At 44.5% G+C, this 13,144-nt stretch overlaps 1 pseudogene; it reads right to left on the bottom strand.

The window, feature by feature from the left end:
• Positions 1 to 542: 542 nt before the first annotated feature.
• On the bottom strand, positions 543 to 1,274 carry LOC147418829 (uncharacterized; annotated as a pseudogene).
• Between the last annotated feature and the right edge of the window lie 11,870 nt (positions 1,275 to 13,144).

Here is a 13,144-nt window from a genome sequence, read left to right on the forward strand (position 1 = left end):
CTCGGTCAGTGCATGGAAAAATTAATGCTGTGCAAGATGAGGGTCTTAAGCAGATTGCTTAAGGGCATCTGCTGGCGAGGTTTCCAAGTGGTAGAATGCTTTCAAGAGACTAAGTTTCTCGGACATGGTCAGAACTTGTGGTGGTTTGACCAATGTTGACGTGTTGAGTACCTGTTGATGTTTTTTAGGTTGCCATTGCAACCTGGATGTAGCCGGTTTTGGGTTTGGAATCTTTCGTTTGGGTTGCCATTTATATGAAACGGCAGTTTTGGTGGGCTGTTTAGGAACCCAAACTTGTTTGTAGTGAATAGGACTTTTGGGTTTGATTTGCCTAGGCAGTGGGTGGGCTCGGGTGTACTGTTTGGATTGTCGAGTAGCTGTGATTGCCGTGTGGTTGCCTTTTGGCAGCGGGGGTTGAGCAACTGTTGGCTTCGGTTGCTTGGGCCGCCAGACCTGCTTGGTTTTCTGTATAGGAGTAATAACATTAGCAAGTTTGATTGGAGTCCACTTATATTTGTTGGATGTTGTCGCTGTGTTGGGCACTAGTGGTGGCTTCACTTTCCAGACAAGTTGTTGGCTAGGATTTGGCGGTGGAGATTGTGGATTTGATTGTTTTGGCCACCAAACTTGCTTGTATGTTGGGCGAGGTAACTGTGGAATTCCGGATTTATGTTGAGGCCTTTTTCTGTGTGAGGAAGTGTAGGTTGTGACACTGGTTCTTCAATGTTGACCTGACATGCAGCATCAGTAGTTTCCTTTGGCTGTGACGGTTGTAGAGTTGCTGAAACAGGCGCAGGTGGTGGAGGAAGGAATTTCTTATTGTTTTCTCGTAGTTGCTGATGAGGGACCTCCTCCTCGCTTGCAAACAACACTTTGCTGACCTTTCCCTCTGCTTGAAAGTACATTTGGTTACCTGACTAGTGCAAATAAGCGTTGTATCTCCTTTGCCAGGTTGTACCAAATATGATGGGGGAATAATCATCTTGAACATTGCACACATGAAATTGATGAGTGCACAGCAGGCCATTGATATACAAGGGTATCTCCGCCCAGCCTTTGGTTATGATAATTGCATTATTGAAGGCTTCACAACAACGAAATTATGGCACTAACTGAACACCTGTCAGTTGATTAAAGAAACTGTATGTGACATAGTTGTAATGAGCTCCTGAATCCACTAAGGCATAGGTTGGAACTTTATCCAGGGCCACTTCAATCGGAATGCAAGGATCAACATCTTCATCATCCAGATCAAAAGGAGTAATTTGATACATCCGAGTCCACTTTTGCTTGTTGAATCCATGTTGTTGCTGCTTTCGTTTGAGTTGTCGAAGCCATGCTTCTTCTTGAGCTTCTTCTTTGATAAATTTGGCTGTAGCTTTTCGACAACCAGCTGCATGCACCCTCTCAAGCATTTCTGGAGTTAGCGGGAGATGATATTTCTTTAACCTGCATCCACTAATCCAATTAGGCATCTCCTCTCCCTCTAATGTGGCAAGTTTGATGGCCCCGCTAGATGATATATCTGTAATCAAATAGGGTCCCATGCCTCGCTTCTTCAATTTCTTGGTTTTTTGTTTGAGTTTGTAGACAAGCACATAATCACCTTTCTGAAATTCTTTCGTTATCAGGTGCTTGTCATGGAACTCCTTCATTCTGCGCTTTTGCGCGTAGATGCCTATGACAGCTTTCATTCTTGTTTCATCAAGTTTCTCTAGGTCATCTAGGCGCTGTATGAGCTCATGACCTGTCCATTCGAGTGCTTGTGCCACTCTTAAAGTAGGAATTAGGAATTCCATTGGCAATATTGCATTAAGACCATACACCATATTGTATGGTGTTGTATTTAGGACAGGCTTTTAGGCCACTCTATATGCCCAAATTGCAACGTGCAATTTTTGGTCCCAATCAGTCCTATTGTTATTCACTATTTTTGTGAGCACTGTGCATAAGACTTTGTTTGTGCTCTCCGCTAAGCCATTGGCTTGCGGATGATATGGAGCTGACTTCTTATGTATGACAAGGAACTCGTCAAGCAAGTATTCAATCACTTCATTGACAAAGTGTGTTCCTCGATCACTGACTATTTCTATGGGTAGCCCATATCTAGTGAAAATTTCTTCATATAGAAACTGAGCAGTGGTGCGTGCATCATTTTTAGTTGTGGCTTTTGCTTCGACCCATTTCGTTAAGTAATCTGTAGCCACAATGATGTATTCAGCGTGACTCCTATAGGCCGGTGTGATCGGACCCACGAAATCAATTCCCCATTTGGCAAATGCTCTAGTCCCTAGCATAGGTCTAAGAGGCATATGGTCCTTTCGCATAGGAACTTTTGCACGTTGGCACATATCCTTAACTGATTGTCTTTGTTTTGTTTATACAATTGATTGCCAATCAGTTGATACATTTTTGCTTCTTTTATTATCGCTTGTTCCCTTGTCTTGCTCATTTTCTCGGGAAATGGAGCCCCCTTAAGATAATCGACTATATACTGACTCCATTTAGGTGCTATGGTCACTTGGTATAAGGTCGCATGATCCACCGGTGGTTTGGCTCTGCATCGTGCACATTCTTGAATGTACTTGTGCACATCCTTCTTCATCCGCGGCCAATACACTCCAAGTCGATTCAACTTCCTGGAAGTCTGGTGGAATCTGTGATGTATTCCAATGACCTCTCTGTGAGCTTCAGTCAGATATAGCGGAATCTCATTTGGCTCAACGCATAATTGGAATATACCGTCAGCATTTTGACAATACAATCTTCCACTAATCAGCTTGAAATTCTTGCTTTCAAAGACCACATCTGGTGACATCAGCCGTTCAGGCTCTGCTGAAACTTGTCTGATAGACAGGATTTGGACGATTTTGTGACTCCATCGAGGAATCATTTCTATATTGAAAAGGTAAGCGTCAGGCAGATCATCATCAATCCCCATTGGTGGCTCTCCGCTTAAGATTCGAGACAGATGATCAGCTCGTTGGTGGGTTGTACCTTTTTTAACTACTACAGTGAAGTCAAACTCTAGCAATATGATGAACCATCTGACGATTCTTCCCGTATTGCATGGTTTGTTCACCAAGTAGAGTAGTGCTTGATGATCTACAAAGAAGGTGAAATGATTGGCTAGAAGATAGTGTCTGAACTTCTTTACAGCGTATATCATTCCCAAACCTTCTCTTTCAGTGGTGGTATAATTCTTCTCAGCACTATTCAGTTGTCTACTGGCGTAAGATATTGGGAAATCCATATTACCATCACCAGGTTGAGCTAAGATACACCCAATCGCTAAAGTTGAAGCATCTATGTGAACATGGAATTCTTTCGTCCAATCTGGAGCCTTGAGGATAGGAGCCGTGATCAACGCTTCCTTCAGCTTTCTAAAGGATTCCTCACATTCTTCAGTCCATTTGAATTCAGTGATAAGGGCATACAAAGGTCGTGCAATCACAGCATACATGTAGATAAATCTATGATAGTATCCGCAATGGCCCATAAAAGCTTGCACGCCTTTGGCATTTGTAGGTCTGGGTAATTCCATTATGACTTTAATCTTTTCAAGATCTGTGGATATCCCATTTTCTGACACTATGTGCCCTAATATCTTCCCTTGTCTAACCATGAATACACATTTTTCAGGATTCAGGCAGATTTTATATGTTCTACACTTCTCAAAGACTTTCTTAAGGTGAACTACATGTTCATCTCTCGCAAGGGAATGAACACACAGGTCATCCATATAGATTTCCAAGAAATTTCAAAGATACTCCTTGAATGCATGACTCATCAGTCTTTGGAAGGTTGCTGGTGCATTGGTGAGCCCAAATAGCATCACTCTATAGAAGTATATGCACCATTCTGTAGCAAAAGCGGTTTTGTGTTGATCTTCTGGCTTGATCTCCAGTTGATTGTAACCAGAGAATCCATCCAGAAAGTTATACGATCTTTTTCCTGCTACTCTCTCTAACACGTGTTTGGTTATGGGAAGAGGATAGTTATCCCTGATTGTAGCAGCGTTCACTTTCTTAAGATTGACACATACTCGTAACTTGCCATTCTTTTTGGGGACAGCCACAATAGGTGACACCCATTCCGTATGTTCAATCTCATAGATGAATTCTGCTTCCATAAGTTTGTCTATCTCTTCCTTTATCTTTCTAGCAAAGGTTTCGTTGTACGTATATGGACGTTGTCTGCTAGGTTTTGCATCGGCTTTTAGGGGAATGGTGTGCTGACAGATAACAGGATCCACACCCTTCAAGTCCTTGTAAGACCAAGCAGAAACATCCCTATACTCCTTAAGGGCATCGATTAATGTTAACTCTTCCTCTCGAGTAAGATCTGTGGCAATGTAGGTAGGTTTAGGCTCTTCTCCAGGGTTTGCCAAATCAATTCTCTTAGCTTCTTCAGGACCATCATATGATGTCCCGACTTGTTTCTTCTCTCGAACAGGCTGTTCCAAACGTATACGCCTATCCTGAATAGTATATCGCTTGTAGTGGAAAGGAACACTAATTCCATCCTGCACTGAATTGCTTCCTTCTGTGCTATTTGATAGCTCTGTGGTCCATTCTTCGTTGGTGTGCAAGCTTTTCTTGGCTAAATTCTCTCGTTGTCGTTCATGTCGCGCTTTTTTAGCAGAAATATTGCTTTTAGCCTCAGGTTCTTTTTTAGGTGGCTGATTCTTCATTCTTCGTTTTGTTTCTCTGAAATACATCCCCGTTACCCCATCTTTAATGCAGTCTTCAGCCTTGACTAGCATTAAGAACTGTAATTCGCTTTCTAGCTCCGGCATCGGATTGGTTTTCTTGTATCTTCTCTGGATCTTCCTCTTGTAGCGCTGCAATTTATAGTGGGGTGGTCTAGGTATCGTCAAAGGAATCCTCATTTCATCCTCAGACTCACTATGCTTCCCACTCGAGTGTTCGTCATCTGCATCTTCTATGAAGAGGCACTCTCGTTGGATCCCTTCGTTTTTTGACTCAGTGTCGTCTATCGTCTCTGGAGCTGAAGAGCAAGGAGTTAAGTCCCTGATAGAGATTTCGTCTTGAATTGTCAGGCATTGGACTTTCTTCTGTATCGCATCGACTTCATTGACCATTGTAGTCTCCTCATTGCCTTTGTCTATCGTGTGAAGTGCTTTTAGCATGCGTAGGGGGACTAAGTCCAAAACTTCACTATCACAAAACTTTGTGGGAGTGGTCTCGTTAGTGCTTGCATCAAGTGGAGCTAAGATCTGCATCCATTCCAAAGGCTCGAAGGCTTCTTCTGGAAATGGCTCTGCAATATATGCATCATCCACTACACTTCTTTCCAGTTTGATCTCATTTTTATCGAAGCTTCCATTGTCTGAAGCTCCGCACTAACGGGAGCAAAGCGAACCCCGAACCCCGACGGACTCTAAAACACCGGGGACCGAATGGCGCGCCTCGAGCCTGTCATGGTAAAGCAAACAGGGGGCACCACCTAGCTTCAGCGGCTAGGACGCAAACAACACACCACCATAACAAAATTTTCATCCAAGAGAGATGGATGCTTGGGAGTAATGATGAAAAGGAAAGGGAATGAGATCAAGTGAGAGAGAGAGAGAGAGAGAGTGAGGGAGGGGGTATAGCGGCTTAGTACTTAGGCATCACAAAAGGATGGCGAATCCGCACACCCTTCACACATACACAAGCTCACCCAAAACACAAGACTAGGTGGCGATTCCGCACACCTCACATGGGCAAAACATTGCAAGAAAACATACTCACAAAACCTCAAGCTTTATTTAGAGAATTAGGCGATGAAATGGGGAGCATAGGGTAGGGGAATGAGAAGGGAGAGAGTGGTAGAGCACATGGCGGATAGGTGGGAGTTGATGGCGAAGACTTGCACGAGGATTATGGCCATCATCCTTCATTTAGTTTCCCTTCATCTTCCATAGCCAAGGGTGTAGAGGTCATGCTCAAGACAAGCATGGTGATTGCGGTGATGGTGATGGTGTGTGTGTGTGTGTGTGTGCACTTGGCACACACAGTGCATAGTGTGTTCTTTGGTGATGTTGTGTGTGTTTGTGTGATGGTGACCCCTCTTTATATAGGGGAGGAGGGGGGGGGGGAGAAATTCTAGAATTTAGAAATGAAGAAATCATTATCTACATAGGCCATGTGACTGTGGGCCCCGCTTGTCTGGCTGTGTGTATATGTGCCAGAACAGCAATCTCATGAGAGAGAGACTAAGAGAGAGAGATGGGTTGATGAAAAAAGTGAGAGGTGACATGGAGAATAAAGTAATTACAAGAGGGGAGAGAGAGGAGTGTGTTCAGAGGTGAATCTGTGTGCAGATGTGTGTGAACACAAGAAAAATCAGGTAACCACCGGGTGGGGATGGGTCTGTGGGCACTTTTTTTAGTGAAACTGAGTGTGTGTGAGTGTGGGGGAGGTTATTTAGCTACAATACAAGAGACATGGAGCCCTTTAGAGAGAGGGGGGGGTATTTGGGTCATGGGATATGATAGGAGAGAGAAAGGGGGGGTGGGGTATAATATTTTGGAAGATAGGGTAAGTTGCATGTGAGTTAGGGTGCATTATTGGTGAGTTAGAATGCATTATTGGTGAGAGGTGGGGTAGCTTGAGGGGAGAGAGAAAGGAGAAAGGACAAGGGGAAGAGAGAGGGGGTTGAACTTTTGAGTGGAGGAGAGGAAAAGGGACACACGGCAGGGCAACAGTGAAGAAAAAGGAGGCAAGGTGGGGATGGGCTGCCCCGCAGGCATGAGGTGGCCTATTTTACCTTTCTCATATATTTACATAATCATACTTTATTTTTTTCTTACTTTTTCCAATGCCTTTTATCACTCCCTCCATAAGAGGGGGTGTTCATGGGGTGGGGACGAGAGAAGAGGGGTATGGGAGCTTGGCTTGTGAAAAGCCCCCATCATTAGCCCTCCCCTTTTGGCTAGAGGCATTCATGTCTCTAGCTCATCTGTTTGATCATTATCGTTGGAGGTGGCGGCTGATGGTGCGTCCTCATCTGGAATGTCAATTGGTGGAGCCTGGTCAAATCGAAGAAAATAAGGTTTAAGTCGCCAACCATTTACCCTGGTTTTATGAAGTTTTCCATCAGCCTCCATAAGCTGGTAGCTTGCATTGGCATACTTTTTCCTGATGATAAAAGGGCCTTCCCATCGGAGCAGGAGTTTCTTATCCTTGCGTGTGTCGAAGCGATTGTCGTAGCGGAGCACCAACATTCCTTTCTTCAATTCTTTTTTCCGAAGATGCTCGTTAAAGCTAAGCCGTCTATGCTCTGCTTGTGCTGCATAATAATTTATTGCTTCTTCTCTGTCCAGCTGCAATCTTTCCAAGTTGATGATGTGATCTCTCAAATGCATGTTGGGCTCTTGAAGCTGGCTTGCCATTACTCTGAGACTTTGTAGTTGCACTTCAATGGGCAAGATTGCTTCCTTACCAAATACTGGATGATACGGTGTGAATCCCAAGGATGTACGAAATGAAGTTCTGTAGGCCCATAAAGCTGGTAGTAGATACTTATCCCAGTCTCCAGGATGATTGTTTACCTGCTTGGTAATAATTTTAGAAACCATTCCATTTACCTTTTCAACTAGGCCATTACATTGAGGGTAATATGGTGAAGAGTGCCTCCTTGTAATGCCCAGTTTCTGCATTAATTCTCCGACCAAGTCTGCTCTGAAACCTGGCCCTCTATCAGAGATGATCTCCAAAGGTGTGCCAAACCTACAACATGTGTGCTCGTAGATAAATTTAGCTACCTCTACCGCTGTGATTCTAGTGGTGGCTGTAGCCTCTGCCCATGTAGTCATGTAGGCGACCCCCATGATAATGTAGAATTTTCCTGAGTTCGCCCTAGGTAATGGCCCAATGGCATCGATACCCCATTTTTCAAATGGGCCATATGAGAGAATAGGTGTCTGTGGATCAGGCATAAGTGACCTAGTGCCGGCCTTTTGACACAACTTACATGTTTTGCACTAGTGGTGTACATCACGGTTGAGGCTAGGCCATATGAAGCCTGCTTGCAAGATTTTCCTACTTGTTATGTCTAGGGCAAAGTGACCACCACAAACCCCGTCGTGACAGCTAGCAATTACTCCCGTGATTTCCTGAGAGAGAGGGACCTTCCTGAGTATTTGGTCCTTACCCTTACAGTACAAACCGTCATTGACGAGTCGATACCTTGTGGCCTTCCGCGTCAACCATTGCTTCTGTCCCTTTGTTAAATCTGATGGGCATTCCCCTGTTTCCAAAAAATGCATGATGTCAGGCAAGGCATCACTTCCTTGAAATAGAGGGAGCTTTAGTTTTATTGCTCCAACCACCACTTCCTGTAGTCTTTCACTTGCTAGGGCATCTGCTTCTTGGTTTTGAGCCCTTGGGATATGGTGTATTTGAACTTCTTCAAACTTACCCAACAAGGTTTTTACACCACTTAAGCGAGTCCTTAAACTAGGATTCTTGCATGTCCATGCTCCATTTACTTGCCTTACCAGAAGTAGAGCATCCCCAAATACATTAAGGCGTTGTACACCTTGCGAGACGCACCATTGTAGACCCTTGGTTAGTGCTGCATACTCAGCTTCATTGTTAGAATGTGAATCTAACAATTGGCCCAACGAAAATACCTTTGTCCCTTTGTCATCAAAGACCACTATGCCTGCAGCTGCTTTGTCGGACGCTCGCTTGTAGGCTCCATCAAAGTAGAGAGAGTATGCTCCTTCTACCATCGGTGGTACTGGAGGTAATCGGACTTCTCCTTCCTTAGATTGCTTCTCCTTCCTTTCAAAGACTTGGTAGGTCATGAGTCCCCCCAAACTTGCCCTTGTCGTGCTTTCTACCTGTACCGTGTAGTCAAACTCTTGCAGAAGAACTAGCCATTTAGTAATTCTAGCAGACACATCCATGTGTTGTACAACATAGGGAAATATTTCATCCGTGGTTAGAATCACAAATTGCTTAGGCAGCAAATATGACCTAAACTTTGTAGTTGCAAATCTGAGAGCTAGGACTAAGTGTTCCACATGGGTGAAACCTTTCTCTCCTGCTGTCATCATTCGACTAGAGAAGTAGATTGGCCTCATGAAAGATGTCGTCGTATCCTTTTGGAGTAGCACAGCCCCCAATGATTCATCACCAATACTTGAGGTGACATAGAATTTTTCATCCCACTTAGGTGGTGAGATAGTTGGCAGAGTGGCTAAGACCTCCTTTACCTTGTTGTAGTGATGTTCGCTTTCCTCGTCCCAAGTGAAAGTTGATCTTTGAGTGAGTTGTTGCAGTGGTAGAACAAGTTGTGATAGTAGATGTATGAATATACTTAAGTACCTCACCTTCTGTAGAAAAGAGACCAGTTGACGTGCGGTCGTTGGTGAAGGTAGGGCTATGAGTGCGGACACCTTACTTGGGTCGGCGTTGATACCTTTTGCTGAAATTTCATGGCCTAGTAGAATGACTTTACTCTCTCCAATGTGGCATTTATCCACATTTAATTGCCCACCTAGGCTCTGCAACCTAGCCAAACCTTTAGTTACCTTTTCTAAATGTGAAATACGGGAGCTATATATACAAAAATCATCAATGAACACTCTTATGGATGTTCCAAAGAACGGTTGAAAAACATATGTGACATATCTCTGGAATGTGGCAGGTGCATTTGTGAGACCAAATGGCATAACCCTGTGTGCAAAACAACCCCATGGCGTGATAAAAGTGTTTTTTAGCTGATCTTCCAAGGCTATGCGTATTTGAAAGTATCCAGAATAACCATCACAGACGGTATAGCATTCAAAACCCGCTACTTCATTCAGAATTTCATCCAAGAAAGGGAGAGGAAAGTGGTCTCTCTTTGTAGCTGCATTTAGTGGTTTGTAGTCAACACAGACCCTCCACTTACCATTCTTTTTAGGCGTCACCACTACGGGTGACACCCATTCTGATTTTTCTACAGGATAGATGAATCCCGCCTCCAGCAGTTTCCTTACCTCGGCCAAGAGTGCCTTTTCTTGTATGACCCCCAATCGTCGTAGCTTTTGCACAACTGGTTTTACCCCTTCCTTCAGCTTAATATGATGTTCCACCATTGTAATGCCTGTGATTCTTTCATAGTTGTCAATGAGCACGTTAGGAAATCCCATCAACATTTGCAAAAAACTATCTTTCTCCTCAAGTGTTAATTCCGTAGACAACATACCCTTCAACCTACTTCCTCCTAGGCCAGGTGATTTTCTCTCCTCTTCATTGAGTTTCCCTTTTGGTGATGGATCACCAATTGTGCTTACCCTTTGTGGACCCTTCATAATGATACCCATCACATCAATGGAACTGTCACTTTCGTCGGTGGATGTGGTCTCCTCCTCAGAACTGGAAGATTCGCTAGTGGTTTCATCTGCCGATGTTTCCAGATTCATTTTCTTCTGCTTGCCAATCCTCATATCATAGTAGATTCTCTCCCCTTTCTTACCGGTCATGCGTAGAAGGCCAGTACCCCAGTCCTATTTTGCCTTCATGGCCATCAACCATGGCCTTCCCAAAATAAGTGGATAGCCCTCCCCCTTAGTAGGCATTACAAAAACATCTACCTCTACCTCAGTGTTGAAAGCTTTGATTTTCACGGCACTTACCACACCCACACACTTTACTTTTGCGTTGTTTGCCATCTTTGCCTTGCATGGAGAAGGCCTCTCAACCTCGAGCCCTAATCGAAGCATCATAGCTTCGCTCATTACACAGATTTGTGCACCTCCATCAATGTAGGTGTTTCCAACCCTCTTTCCTTTTATGTTTACGTCGACAATTGGAAGGATGTCATCCATGTTGCATCCCAAAATTGCTCCGGCTACCTTTGTTTTGGAGCGTCTTGTACTTACCATTTTAGACCATTGTCGCCTTACTTTTGGTGCAAGATGTAGCAGTTGTGGCCATGTAATCTTCGGTCCTTGCTCTGCCACATCCAATGTTAGATCATAGGGCTTAGAACTTTCCCCTAGCTGGAAGTCGGTGATGCCCAATTTCCGTCGTGGCCTGGATGGCCTCTTGCTAGTTTCTCCTCTCATGCTTCTCTCATCATCTGATTGTGTAGCTTTCTCCCTCCTAGCTCTTTTCACAGTCATGGATTCAAGTGGTTCTAAAAAGGTTACCTTCTCCTTACCCTTGTCCCTCTCCTTTGCTCTGGGTGGATCCACTACTATGGATTTTCCTTTCTCTTCTAGCCTTACGATGTTTACAAGGCGATCAGGTGGTGGGGCTGGTGGAAGAGGTGGGATGGATGCTTGTAGTGGAGTCTGGGGTGGACGTAGAATTTGTGTTGGTGGGGGTGGTGCTCGGGGTGGGGGTGTTCTTTCTCTAGGGGGTGACAATTGGTTCCTCCTACCTCCTCTATTATAGTTTTGTCGTGGTTTGGGACAGTAGTACATACCGTGACCGTCTTCTCCGCAGTTGTAGCAATGATACTCCCTGTTTTGTCGTCGTGCTCTTCCAGGGTCTTGATCTCTTTCTTGACTCCTCCCTTGTTGTATTAAGTGGACAGACAAATTCTGCAGTTGGTTAGTAATATGGGCCAACATATCTTGTTGGTCATCTCTTACCCCAAGAGCCGGTGGTGGTGGTGGAATGGTGGTTGTCGTAGTTGCTGGTTGATGCGATGTTCCCGATTCTGTTGACTCGGTTTCTTTGGCTTTCATTCGTAGCTTCTTGTCTTTAAGGCGAGCAATCTCAACGGCTAACTCGTACGTAGCCGGGAATCTACCTTTCACCTTCTCCTTGAGAAGCGGCCATAAGCCATGCGTGAACTGATTTTTTTTTAGGAAATCGGGTGCAGCTTCCCCCCTAGCTAGTGACTCAACCCACCGTTCCCACAAATCCACAAATTTGGACTCATAGGTGGCATATTCTAAAAGACCCTCCTGCTTCAAGTCTCTCAACTTGTCCCACAACTTTTCTGAAGTGGTACCTCCCCCAAAGCGCCTCTTAAAAGCGGTTTTTAAGGGTTCCCAGTCATCCTTGGTTGCTTGTGGAAGTGCATTGTACCATGATCTAGCTTCTAGCTTCATGAGATGCTTAAAGATTCTAACCCGGGATTCATCCGTATCTTTGTTGCTCACTACACATGCTACTTCAAAGTCATCTAGGAAGTCTGTTACCAAATCCTCCCCCTTCTTTCCTTTAAATGTTGGAAATGCTACACTTGCCATGATTACTGAGAGAGAGCTAGAAAGACACACTGCTTAACTTGCAAAAGTTTTTTTCTTCTTTACAAGGAGGCGTGTATACCCTCTTACACTAGGACATAGATTAAAACTTCAAACGGTACATTGCCTTGTACCAAAGGTAAGACAAATGGTTGATCTGATGCCAGAACCTCAAAAAATCGCTCCCCACCCAGCATGGTGTCAATGACGTGCTGGTAGTGAGCCTTCAAATCCAGTATTACCTTGATTGAGCGTACACGTGTTGGTATGTGTGATATGTCTTGAGGTAGGTTGTACTGATTCATGTGAAGATTAGAGGTGCTTAGAAGTTCCTGAAACAAACTCAGTAGATCCCTAGTTTCTCTAGTGAGAGTGTGAGCCAATGCTTCCGTTATCCGTGCTGCAGCATCAGGTGCGACTTGAAAACTGACTGTGATAATTACCTCGGTGACTTGAGTTACCCGATTCTCAAAGTAGAAGAGTGTTGATTCTCTATTGTGTAGAGCTCCTTCCATTTTGTTGTTGTGGGTTGGTTGTAGGTTGCGGACATGGTTTCGACCTTCTCCTTCTTCTTCTTGGAACTTGGCCTATGTATATCCACTGGGTTTGGCGTGTTGGTTGACTCTCCCACTACAAATCGATTACCGTTACGCCTGGCACTCGAGCTTCGATGGAGATGCGGAGTTCGTCTAGTTGTGCTTGGAGCTCTTCTTCTTCTGTCGTCCAATTAGCAAATCCTGCTAGCCATTCATCCATTCACAATAGTTAAAGGGTTTCAGTCTTGTAAACTGAAGGGTTTCATGAAAAGATCCTCAGTGGGGGCACCAAATGACGGGAGCAAAGCAAACCCCGAACCCCGACGGCCTCTAAAACACCGGGGACCGAATGGCGCGCCTCGAGCCTGTCATGGTAAAGCAAACAGGGGGCACCACCTAGCTTCAG

The sequence above is a fragment of the Adiantum capillus-veneris genome, chromosome 29, assembly GCF_014529385.1.
Source record: "Adiantum capillus-veneris isolate H3 chromosome 29, ASM1452938v2, whole genome shotgun sequence".
Classification (NCBI taxonomy): Eukaryota; Viridiplantae; Streptophyta; class Polypodiopsida; order Polypodiales; family Pteridaceae; genus Adiantum; species Adiantum capillus-veneris.